Here is a 13,393-nt window from a genome sequence, read left to right on the forward strand (position 1 = left end):
TGAGACATCACCTACCCCCACTGACACATCACCATCCCATGCTGACGCATCACCTACCCCCCACTGACACATTACCATTCCACACTCTCCCCTTCACCAGGTAATAATATTTTTCTTCCTCACATTATTTCTAATGTGTGACATTATTTCTTTGTTGTATATAAAAAAATAGTTTCTTTGTTGTATGTAAAAAAAATTTTCTGACAGAATCTTTCCAGCTACTTTCCTGCTTTTGCATGGAACAAGCTTCCAGTGACCATTAGAAATATAACCCACATTCATGAATTAAGAAAACTCTTAAATTATACCTTAACAGCAGCTGGACCTGTAATTGTAATCATCCTGCCTGAACTCATCCTTGACTTTTTCTTTAACCGCTCTGTTATTCTCCTTTCCCTACTATTAACACTAACTTTATACACTAACTAATAATGTTGCACTGCATATATTAAATTCCACTTATATCTTTGACATTCGGCCTAGTGGCATGTTATTTTTACTTCTACTGTTATAAAAATGTGCTTATTTTTGACTTATTTTACTCTTCTTATGGCATTTTTACATCCTTTTTGGTACTCATTGCTTAATGTATAAGGTAGCACTTTAGATATATTGCTAAACTGTTTTGTTGTCGTATCGTTTACTAAACACTTTCTTCAGTTTTTGTATATAATGCTTTTTCTTGTCTTACTGTGAAGCTGTTCTCCCCAGGCCTCCTCTGAAAAAGGGCTTTTGCTCAGTCAAAATATCCCTGTAAATACTCTGAAATAAATAAATATTTTATACCAATATACTTAATTTTTTTATTTTTATTTTATTTAACATTTATATACCAGGAAAGTTCAACTTGGAACAAAGCCAGTTTTAGGCCCAGGGTGAAATGCTTGAGACATATGCCTGTGAATATATCTATTTTATATATATATATATATATATATATATATATATATATAGAGTCAGTCTTGCTGTCTTTTACACTTTGTGCTTTATCCCTTTACTATTTCATTCTCTTCCTCTTATTCCAACAACCCCTTCCTATTGCCCCTCATTCTGTGTACTTTATTTATTATTGTTCTTATTGCTGTTTGCACACATTTTGTTTGATGCATAATGCTTCTTGTTAACTTGCTTGTCTGCTGTCATGTATATTTGTCTGGACTGAGACTGAAATAGGTCCATTTGGGTCAGTGCTCCACTCTGGTTAACAAACAATAAATAAATAAACAACCAAATAAATAAATGAGAAGACTGCTTCAGTGTAAGCCAGGTATTTATACCTCTCACAGGCAGGGTTTCTGTGCTTGATAGAAGCTCATTATCAGTGAACATACAAGTCCTGCACTGCCTTAGGATAGTAAGTTCTAGGGGGCTACAGATGAAAGGTGAGCAAGTTTGCTCACCTTCCATATTGTCCAGTAAGTCTTAGCTGCCAAGTGCACAAGGAAGCTGAGAGAGGGCAGTGGGGACTACAATTTGACTAGTATTAGTCGTGCTAACAGAGTAACACACAGTGCGCTGCTACTCTTAGCACAGCTAGAAGCAAATCAGAGCAGCCAAGTGAAGATAAGTGTGAGCTAATGGTTACTGTCATGTCTGGACATATACAATACTGTAAAACAACTGAATAACAATATGAAAATATTTCGTCTGCCACTCATAAACCTTGTGTAGCACATGTTGAAACCGCTACGGATTACTTCTTTATTTCTACTGGCCATCTTTCACATGCTGTCTCATTTTGACCACACTTAAACCATGGCTTTTGCAGTTCAACTGTAATGCACACCAGCACTCAAAATATTTCTGCAAAAACTATTTGTTTTCTCACTGGGTTAGCTATTGTCTAAGAACCTTCTTTCACCTTTGGTTACGAATTTGTTGTTGCTCAAAGCTCACCTTTTATTTTGAATGTTACTAGTCGAGGTATATCACTAACACTATGAATTATGGAGAAGCAATGATTAAACCAAATCTAGCTGTACTCACTAGAAGGTAATGCTAGTACCTGGAGCATCAGTGTGCAGAACTACATAATTGCAGGAAGATGTACCTCTGTGCTTGTAAACTGCTACTACTAGGCCATAAACCATTCACTGACCTATATAGTGAAGAAACTGCAAGTCATTTTGGTTCCCACATTCCTGTGCCTTTCAGATAAATTACAGCAAACCTGAGACTTCCCTTCTACTATAGCCTAACTCAAAAAATAATTTTGACTTTTCTCCATCCAAGCCCCATTGCAGTTGTGTGTATGGGGACTGTAGGAAGCAGGATGTGATGTCAGGGTAAAAAAGTATGAATTCAGGTAAGCACTGATTAAATAAAAAAGGGGTGGGAAAGGATAGGCCTCGGCCTCTGGAAATGCAGGTGAGAGAGACAACAGAACGCACTGTATAAAAGGCGTATGACAGAGTAAAAAGAACATTAAAAGGGGCTCTTTCTATTAAACAAGGTTCAGAACAAAAGCCCAAGTAAACCCCAGTACTGGATATCTTTTACAACTACAAATGAGGAAAGCAACCTAGTCGTACTCGAACAAATGTTAACGAAGACTAAAAAGACCTGCGGAGTAGAATCATGACATACATATCTTTCAAACCGAAAATTGTCTTAATGCTAACTATCAGTACTGATTGGGACCTCAAGAAACAAGTTATAAATGCAATAAACAAACAAATGTTAGGTAGCCAGAAATCTAAAAATAATACAATGATGAAGGAATCCAAATACAACCGAAGGTAATATAGCAGGTCTGCACAGATCAGCAAAAGACCATATTGCTTTGCCAAGGATGGTCTGCACCTGTCTCCCCTAGGGTTTCGGATATTGGCAAAAACGTTATCCACCAATTAGATCTTTTTTAGGCAATGTCAAAAAGGGCAAAACTACCAACTTACTGAGAAAGTCTGCAAGCAACATTAAGGAGTTACTGCTCAGTGCTCGGAGCCCAGACAAGAACATCATCAGTCTTCAAGCCTTCCTCAGTCTGAAGAATGTAGACATCTGAGCTGCGACCAGGACGTGGTTTAAAGCCATAGAAAATGCACTGGCATTGCAAGGCTACCGTGCCTTCCACACATTTAGACCAATGACAGCTCAGACTGGGGCCAAAGATGGAGGTGTCTCAATCTACATTAGCAACAAACATACTTCCAGATTGGTTAAACAGAAAGACACTATGGAGCTCGTCCAAGTGCAAGTCATCATAAATAAGGTCCCTCACCATACCATTGTTAGCTCCAAGTCACCATCTATGCCCCTAGAGTCTCACAACTCTTGCCTAAAGCTACTAGAGGCACTCACCATCCAACCAAACACCTTATTCATGGCTGACTTAACTACCCCTCTATAGATTGGGAAATGTGCACTGTTTCAAACTCACAGGATAATACTTACTGGTTTTTATTTACACAAACACCCTGGAACACAGGATCAAACATATTGGATCTGGTAGTCACCAACATGGGACAGTATTGTATCACCCCTTTTGTTATGCCCTCACTAGTGAGATTGGATCACAAAGCTGTCTTATTTGAAGTAAAAATCAACCTGGGAAATCCAGCTAAACCAGTAACAGTTAGGAGCTATTCAAAGGCAAAGCACATCCTATTAAGTGACAGTTTGTCAAAATTCAAAATTAAAGGCTCCTCCTTAACTTTGAGACCAAAACTACCTATTCAGAATTATTCACAGTCCCTATACAAATGTGAATGGCTGAACAGAGGCTGACATACCTACTAGAAATAAACCCAAAGCAAACAATAAAAAGAAATTATTTATTTTTTTATTTATTTTACATTTGTTGATTGGGAAAGTCCAAATGGGTGCATGTCCATTTTCAGTGGAGGCCTGGGGAGAAAAGCTCCATTGTTAAATTTTAAGCAAAATATAAGATGTATGCAAAAGCATTCAAATTTACACAGCTAGTACCAAATGTAACACTGACCTTCTGCTTTAAAAGCCCACATTTGCATGGGTTTGCGCTTGTTTAAGCTCCACACCGTAGCGCCGAGCTGAGGTAAACTATTCCTGGTTCCAGAATGTTTGCACTTCAGTTTTTCCCTTGAATCTTGCTAGATCTTTCTCTCTTGCACCTCAAATAGCTTAATTGCTTTGCACTTCAACAGGTTTTTGTAGCAATTATTGTAGCACACCTAAGTGCCATCAGCACTAGTCATTCTTCACAGAAATAGCTCCAGTACTTAGTAGCTATGACCACACCTCCTGGCATGCTTAAGGAGCAGTTCCCTGTGCTTTCACCTATTAACCTGGTGCACTTGGGCATTCTGAGGCAGTGTAGCAACTGCCTCATGTACACAGACAACCCTCTCCTCTTACCTCCCAACACTGAAACTTGTGACAGATGCACTTATGTCACCAAATTAGAAGCTACGTACTCTCCAGCCAAGACCGGACTAGCTGGTCAAGAAGAGAAGGACAACAAACACCTGCACCACACCACATGGAACACATAGTCCTCTAGAACACCCACCATCACATCTCTCACTTAAAACCACAAACCACACACCCACCTTCACAGAGGCTCTCAATATAAATTTACCCAAACAGCAGAGACCTCCAAGACAGAAATGCACTCAACCACCACAACACTGCACAAACCACAGGACACATAGCTCACCTCCACAGGGTACCCCTCAACCTAATCCCCTAAGGCTAAACACTTTGCTCAGTACATTAATCATAGGTGACTCAATAGTGAGGCGCACAGATGTCCCGCTCACTAGGTTGAATAAGAAGGTAACAGTCAGCTGTCTATCAGGTGCCGGAATCCAACACATAACACATGCACTCAGGTCACACCACAGCAAGTACAAGTATGACTCTGTCATTGTCCATGTGGGTGTTAAGGACCTGAGATGCACCTCCCTGGATTACATGAAAAGAGACACTCAGATTATGTGGCCCAAGCAGGTATGACCCTAGCCCTGAGCAGTATTCTACCATCACCCAGAATATCGCAGTACAAACAAAAAATTGTTGACTTCAACAATTGGCTTAAGTTTCTGGTATCATTCTAAGAGGATCCAGTATCTGTCTGCTTGTGATGACATGATTGACAGACCCTGATGCTTTGCCAGAGATGGCCTGCATCTGTCACCTCTGGGGTTCCGGGTACTGGCTATGGCTCTTGCCACCCCTATAGTGCCTTTTTTAGGTGGTGTTCCAAAGACCAAATTACCACCATAACAGCTATAAACAAATGCAGTCTGAGGGTCATGCTGCTCAATGCTAGAAGTCTAAATCTCAAGTTGCACTCACTCAAAGCACTACTCAAAATGGAGAACATCAACATTTGTGTTGTAATGGAGACCTGGTTTAAAGCGGCAGAAAGCACCCCTGCACTACTAGGCTATGACTCACTCCACACCTTTCGGCCCCAAAATATGGACCATAGCTCCAAAAGTGGTGGTGTCTCTATATTCATAAAGGATATACACACCTCCAGACTAGTAGCCCAGCATAACCACATCTGAGATACTTCAGGTGCAACTAACATTGGGTAAGATGGTGATCCAGATCATAGCCTGCTATAGGTCCCCAACCATGTCTCTAGACTTTCACTCCACGTTTCTAACCACCCTGGAATCTATCAAGGTCCAACCCAACACTTTCATACTAGGAGACTTGAATTACCCCTCAGTCAACTGGGAAAACTACTCAAGCACCAATACACTGGCCCAACACTTCCTGGAATTCATCAGTTCCAATGCCCTGGACCAGCTCATTCTGACCCTCACTAGAGGAAGCAACATCCTTGACCTGGTTGTTACTATCATGGGTGACCATTGTTCTACACCAGTAGTCAATCCTTCCCTGGTTAGATCTGACCATAACCTAATCACCATGGAAATCCACATCTCACCCCCCCCCACAAAGGTAATCACCTTGAAAACTTCTCCAAACCTGACTTTGGGTTCGTAAAAACAGAAGTGGCTAACTATACGGCACCCATGCAAATGGAAATTAGCTTCATGACTGCCGAATCAAACACCAATGCACTGTATGAACATGTACATAAATGCATGGAACTAGTCATACCCAACAGAACCAAGACTCTCTCCTCCAAAAAAGGAAGCCAATTTGGTGGTCCCCTGCCATTAATAAAGTCTACAACAGAAGGAAGAAACTGTTGCAGAAAAAGGTGATGTCCTAAGATTGGAAAAACACCCTTTTTAGCCTCAACAAAAAGTTGAGAACCCTCATCAAATCCTCTAAGGCCAGCTATGAAGCCAGAATTGTGGCAGACACTAAAAACAATCACAAAGTCTTCTATATTTATATCAAGAACCTCCACGGCAATACCCAGATTTGCTCTGAGTTACTGCACAATGGTACCTCCTATACTGAGCCAACAGATATTGCCAACATACTGGCCAACAGATTCAGTTCCAACTTTACCCCCCCCAGGACCAATCACAATACCGGAAGAATGCCAGGCACCCAGCATTACTGCAGCACAGGTTAAAGCTGCATTGTCTAAGGCCAAGAGTACAGCTTCCATGGGACCCAATAATATCTCTGGCAGTGTTCTATATGAACTGGCACCACATATGTGTGCCCTGTTCAGTCGCAGCCTCACCTCAGGCTTTATCCCTACTAAATGGTGCACTGCTACAGTCATCCCTCTCCATAAAGGGGGAGCAACTACAGACCCTGGGACTTATCACCCCATTAGCCTGATGAGTCTGATATGTAAAGTTATGGAGCGCATCATCATGGACCTGATTAAAAGAGAAAGAGGTTGGCAAAGAAGAAGTGGGATTGTCAGACAGTGATGAAGAAAGTTGACAGGAGTATAAGGAGATGAGGTGCATGGCAAAGAGAGAGGTGGCGAAGGCTAAGGATAAGGCATATGAAGAGTTGGATGAAAGGTTGGACACTAAGGAGGGAGAAAAGGACCTGTACTGATTGGCTAGACAGAGAGACTGAGCTAGGAAAGATGTGCAGCAGGTAAAGGTGATAAAGGATAATGAGGGAAACATACTCACAAGCAAGGAGAGTGTGTTGAGGAGATGGAAGAGTACTTTGAGGGGTTGATGAATGAAGAGAATGAGAGGGAGAGAAGGTTGAATAATGTGGGGATAGTGAATCATGAAGTGCAATGGATTAGCAAGGAGGAAGTAAGGACAGCTATGAAGAGGATGAAGAATGGAAATGCTGTTGGTCCAGATGACATACCTGTGGAAGCATGGAGATGTTTAGGTGAAATGGAAGTGGAGTTTTTAACCAGATTGTTTAATGAAATCTTGGAAAGTGAGAGGATGCCTGAGGAATGGAGAAAAAGTGTTTTGGTACCGATTTTTTAAGAATAAGGGTGATGTGCAGAGCTGTGGTAACTACAGAGGGATTAAATTGATCAGTCACAGCATGAAGTTATGGGAAAGAGTAGTGGAAGCTAGGTTAAGAAGGGATGTGATGATTAGTGATCAGCAGTATGGTTTCATGCTGGGAAAGCGCACTACAGATGCAATGTTTGCTCTGAGAGTGTTGATGGAGAAGTACAGAGAAGGTCAGAAGGAGTTGCATTGTGTTTTGTAGACTTAGAGAAAGCATATTACAGGGTGCCTAGAGAGGAGTTGTGGTATTGTATGAGGAAGTCGGGAGTGTCAGAGAAATATGTAAGAGTGGTACAGGATATGTACGAGGGTAGTGTGACAGCTGTGAGGTCTGCGGTGGGAGTGATGGATGCGTTTAATGTGGAGGTGGGGTTACATCAAGGTTCAGCTCTGAGCCCTTTCTTATTTGCAATGGTGATGGACAGGTTGACAGACGAGATCAGACAGGAGTCCCCGTGGACTATGATGTTTGCAGATGACATTGTGATCTGTAGTGAGAGTAGGGAACAGGTGGAGGAGACCCTGGATAGTTGGAGATATGCTCTAGAGAGAAGAGGAATGAAGGTCAGCAGGACTAAGACAGAATATATGTGTGTGAATGAGAGGGAGGATAGAGGAATGGTGAGGATGCAGGGAGTAGAGGTGGGGAAGGTGGATGAGTTTAAATACTTGGGATCAACAGTTCAGAGTAATGGTGAGTGTGGAAGAGAGGTGAAGAAACCACTGGGCTTTCGGATATTGGCAAAGGCTCTTGCCACCCCCATAGTGCCTTTTTTAGACAAGGCTCTAAAGTCAAACCCACCTCCATAGACAGCACAAGAAACAAGAAACTAAGGGTAATGCTGCTAAACGCCAGAAGTCTTAACCTCAAGATGCACGCTCAAGCTCTCCTCAGTATGGAGAACATCGATATCTGTGCAGTGACAGAAACCTGGTTCAAGGCTCCAGAGAGCACCCCAGCACTACCAGGCTATACCTCATATCATGCTTTTCAGCCCCAAAACCCGGACCGAACCACAAAAGGAGGGGGAGTTTCCATATTTATCAAGGATATCCACACCTCCAGGTTAGTGGCATTGCACAAAGTATTGGAGACCATCCATGTGCAACTAACAGTGGGCAAGACTGCTTTTCAGTTTATAGCATCCTACAGACCACCCTCTCAAAGTCAGGAATCCCACTCGGCTTTCCTGAAAACATTGGAGAACATGAAGATCTCTCCGAACACCATTATATTGGATGACTTCAACTACCCATAGGTTCATAGGTTCATAGGTTGGTACTAGGCTATCAGCCCTAGGGCCTATACAAGCCTAGCCATAACAATTCCCTGGCTATTTCTTCCCACACTATTTACTTCCCTGGTCCCCTGTCTAGCAGGGTGACTGACGTGATCCCCGGGGTAAATTTCCTTTCTCCCATCCAATCGTCAAGGTTCCTTTTGAAGAGGACCAAAGAGGCACTCTGCTTGACATGTATGGGCAATCTATTCCAGAGTCTGGGGAGTCTCTGGGTCAGGAATCTATCCCTCCAGCATGTTTTGTTTATTGTGATGACAAGGTTTAGATCCCTGGAGCGTGTGGCTCTGAGTGATTGGGATTTCTTTAAGTGTAGCATGTCCAACAGCTCTGGGTTTGACATGGCCTTGTATGTTAAGCAAAGATCGCCTCTGAGTAGACGATATGTGACAGAGTATAGCTGGAGTTTTTTAAGGCAGTCAGCATAGGGCATCTGCTTTAGGCCTGTGATTCTTTTAGTGAGGTATTTCTGTGGCCTTTCCAGTTGTTGCAGATGTCTTGAGAGGTACATACCAAATGGGGCATTGTATTCCATAATGGGTCTAATGAGGGATGAGTACAGTGGGACAATGACCTCCTTTTTTCTGGATGAAAAGCCCTTAGTGATGAGGTGTGCCACATAGAAGGATTTCCTGACTGTTGTGGCGATGTGATTATCGAAGGTGAGACCACTGTCCACCTGTGTCCCTAAGTCTCTTATCAAACTTTCGGTGTTTAGTGTACTGCCACCTATATGGTAATTCAAGGATACATGTTTTTTCCCAAAGGGGATAACTATACATTTCTTGACACTGAGCTTGAGCCCATGGCTCTGGCACCAAGCATCTGTTTCTGTAAGACTGAGAGCACTACTCAAGCCCCAGCACCTTAGCCCAAAGGTTCCTGGAAATTATAAACTCAAATGCTATGGAACAACTAGTCACCACTCCCACAAGAGGGGATAACATACTAGACCTGATCATTACCAACATGGGGACTCTATGCTCCACACCTGAAGTATATCGCTCATTGGTAAGATCAGACCATAAATTAATTTTACTGGATGTCCACATCCCGACCCCACCCCCAGCCCAGAAAACCACAGTGAAAAAACTTCTCAAAAGCGAACTTCTCACTTCTCAAAACTGAAGTGGAATCCTTCAAGGCCCCAGGGCAAGTGGAAACTATGGCCCAAACTGCAGAATCCTATATAAACGCATTCTACGGACATCTTCAGGAATGCATGGATCATGCTATCCCTAACAAAACCAAAACCCAAACATCCAAAGGCAGGCGTCCAGTCTGGTGGACCCCAGCCATAAATAAACTGTACAATAGAAGGAGGAAGATACTACATGATAGAGCAAAATCCCTAATAGGGAAGGCATCTCTGATCAGTACTAGCAAAAAATTACGATCCCTCATAAAATCCTCCAAGTCCAGCTTCGAGAGAAAAATTGCTCAGGACAAATCATAAGGCTTTTTTCAGTTATGTTAGGAACCTAGGATGCAACTCCCAGACTTGTTCTGAGTTGATTCTAAACGACAAAAAATACACTGAACCCACAGACATCGCCAATATCCTGGCAGACAGGTTCAGTGCAAACTTCTCCACCCCCCCCCCAAAAAAAGAGCAAGTATCTATCCCGGCAGAGGGCTGCCTCCCAAACATCTCTGATGCTCAGGTGAAGGCTGCCCTCTCCAAAGCAAAAAACACTGTTTCCATGGGACCAGATGGCATCCCAGGTTGCGTCCTACATGAACTACAAGAGGAACTAATCCCTCAAATAAAACAGCTATACAATCTCAGCCTCACTACAGGATATGTGCCCACAGAATGGCGTACAGCAACAGTGGTCCCACTCCACAAAGGTGGAGCCTCCACGGACCCTGGAACCTATCGCCCCCATAAGCCTGACTAGCTTAGTCTGCAAGGCTATGGAGAGGATCATCATGGAGCTCATAAACAAAGACATTGGGGACCTACAGACACTAGATCCTACCCAGTTCGGCTTTGTCAAGAGCAGATCCTGCCTTTTGAACCTGGTCGACTTCTTCGAAACAGTCACCAAAGCCATAGATGAAGGGAAGGTAGTCCACACAGCCTATCTGGACCTAGCAAAGGCATTTGACACAATACCCCACTCGGGCATCATAGATAAGCTATCCAGCTTAAATATAAACCCCTATGTCACAAGATGGGTCACAAACTGGCTCAAAGACAGAACCCACAAAGTGAGAGTTGCTGGAGCCATGTCAGACTCGAAACTGGTCACAAGTGGCATCCCACAAGGTTCTGTCCTGGGACCGCTCTTGTTCAGTATATACTTTTCTGAGGTACAGGCCAATGTGGGAGGACTATGGCTCATCAAGTTCGCAGACGACTGCAAACTAGGTGCCATAATCAACTCTTCAGCTGACACAAACATCCTTCAAAAAGGTCTCACAGAGATGGATAACTGGTGCCAGAGCCATGGGCTAAAGCTAAATGCCAAAAAGTGTATAGTCATACCCTTTGGCAAAAACAATGTGCCCACAAATTACCACATAGGCGGTAACCCATTAAATACAGAGAAAGAAATTAGGGATCTGTGGATCCAAGTTGATAGCAATCTCTCCTTTGACAACCACATTGCCAAAGTGGTTAGAAAGACCTTTTACATAGCCCACCTCATCATGAAAGGATTCAACTTTAGATCAAGAGAGGTAATCGTGCCCCTTTATTCATCCCTCATCAGGCCCATCATAGAATACAATGCCCCTTTTGGGATGTACCTTACCCGACACCTGCAGCAATTAGAAAGACCCCAAACGTACCTCACCAAGAGGATCAATGGTCTCAAACAGATGCCATATACTGCTCGGTTAAAAAAACTCCAGCTCTACTCAGTTGCATACTGCCTACTTCGAGGCGATCTATGCCTGACATACAAAGCTATGTCCAATCCAGAATTAATGGACATGCTCCACCTCAGTAAATCTAAATCCCTTAGAGCCACACACTTGAGGGACTTGAACCTCAGCACTGAAATAAATAGAACTTGCTGGAGGGACAGATTCATAACCCAGAGGCTCCCTTCGCTCTGGAATAGAATTCCAATCCATGTTAGGAAGAGCACCTCACTGAATCTCTTCAAGAAGAATTTTGATGAGTGGATGGGGGATTGTAGGTTTGTCCCGGGGATTACTTCCGTGTCACTATTAGACAGAGGCACAGCAAACTAAACCTTAAAAAGGGCACAGTATACTCAAATCAAGGGGTGGCGTAAGTCAAACAAAATCGGGCTAGGCTTATAATTGCCCCAGAGCAGATAGCCTAGTATGAACCTATGAACCTATGAACCTATAAGAAGAGAGTCAAGCAGGATGGAGTGGGTGGAGCAGAGTGACAGGAGTGATTTGTGACAGACGAGTACCATTAAGAGTGAAAGGGAAGATCTACAAGAGGGTAGTGAGATCAGCTATGTTATATGGGTTGGAGACAGTGGTATTGACAAAAAGGCAGGAGTTTGAGCTGGATGGTGACAGAGTTAAAGATGTTAGGATTTGCATTGGGTGTCACGAGGGTGGACAGGATTAGGAATAAGTATATTAGAGGGTCAGCCCAGGTTGGAAGGTTTGGAGACAAAGCCAGAGAGGCACGATTACGTTGGTTTGGACATGTGCTGAGGAAGGATGCTGAGTATATTGGGAAAAAGATGTTAAGGATAAAGTTACCAGGTAACAGGAAAAGAGGAAGGCCTAAGATAAGGTTTATGGATGTGGTGAGAGAGGACACGCAGGCGGTTGGTGTGGCAGAGCAAGATGCAGATGACAGGAAGAAATGGAAACAGATGATCCACTGTGGCGACCCCTAACGGGAACAGCTGAAAGAAGATGATTATCATCATGGACCTGATTAACAAAGATATAGGAAATCTCCAAACTCTAGACCCCATGCAATTTGGCTTTGTGAAAGGGAGATCATGCCTGATCAACCTGGTTGACTTCTTTGTGTCAGTCACCAGGGCTGTGGATGAAGGTAAGGCAGTGCATACAGCTTACCTCGATCTGGCCAAGGCCTTTGATACCATTCCTCACCCGGGAATTATTGATAAACTCATCAAACTAGGCATCAACCCCTATATAACTAGGTGCATTGCAAATTGGCTCACAGATAGAATGCACAGTGTGAAAGTAGTAGACTCCAAGTCAGACTGCCGACCAGTCATGAATGGAGTCCCACAGGTATCGGTCCTGGGTCCTCTCCTGTTCAGCATCTACTTCTCAGAAGTCCAGACCAACACAAAGGGACTCTGGATGACCAGGTTCACAGACAACTGCAAGCTGGGAGCCATTATTAACTCCCCAAGTGATGCAGACAGCCTACAGAAAGGCCTTGCTGAGACCATTGACTGGTGTTGAAACCATGTACTTAAGCTTAATGCCAAAAAGTGTGTCGTTATCCCCTTTGGAAAAAACTCAGTTCCCATTAATTACCACATTGATGGGAGCCCACTGAACACTGAAGGAGTTATAAGAGATCCGGTGATGCAGGTTGACAGCAACCTCTCCTTCAACTGCCATATTGCCACTGTGGTCAGAACATCCTTCTATATGGCACATCTCATTAGCAAGGGTTTTGCATCCAGGAAGAAAGAGGTCATTGCCTCTCTCTCTCTCTCTCTCTCTCTATACTCTTCCCTCATTAGACCAATCATTGAGCACAATGCCCCATTTGGCATGTACCTCACTAGACACCTGCAACAGCTGGAGAGG

This window comes from Protopterus annectens, chromosome 9.part0, assembly GCF_019279795.1.
Source record: "Protopterus annectens isolate FY-2018-M chromosome 9.part0, PAN1.0, whole genome shotgun sequence".
NCBI lineage: Eukaryota > Metazoa > Chordata > Ceratodontiformes > Protopteridae > Protopterus > Protopterus annectens.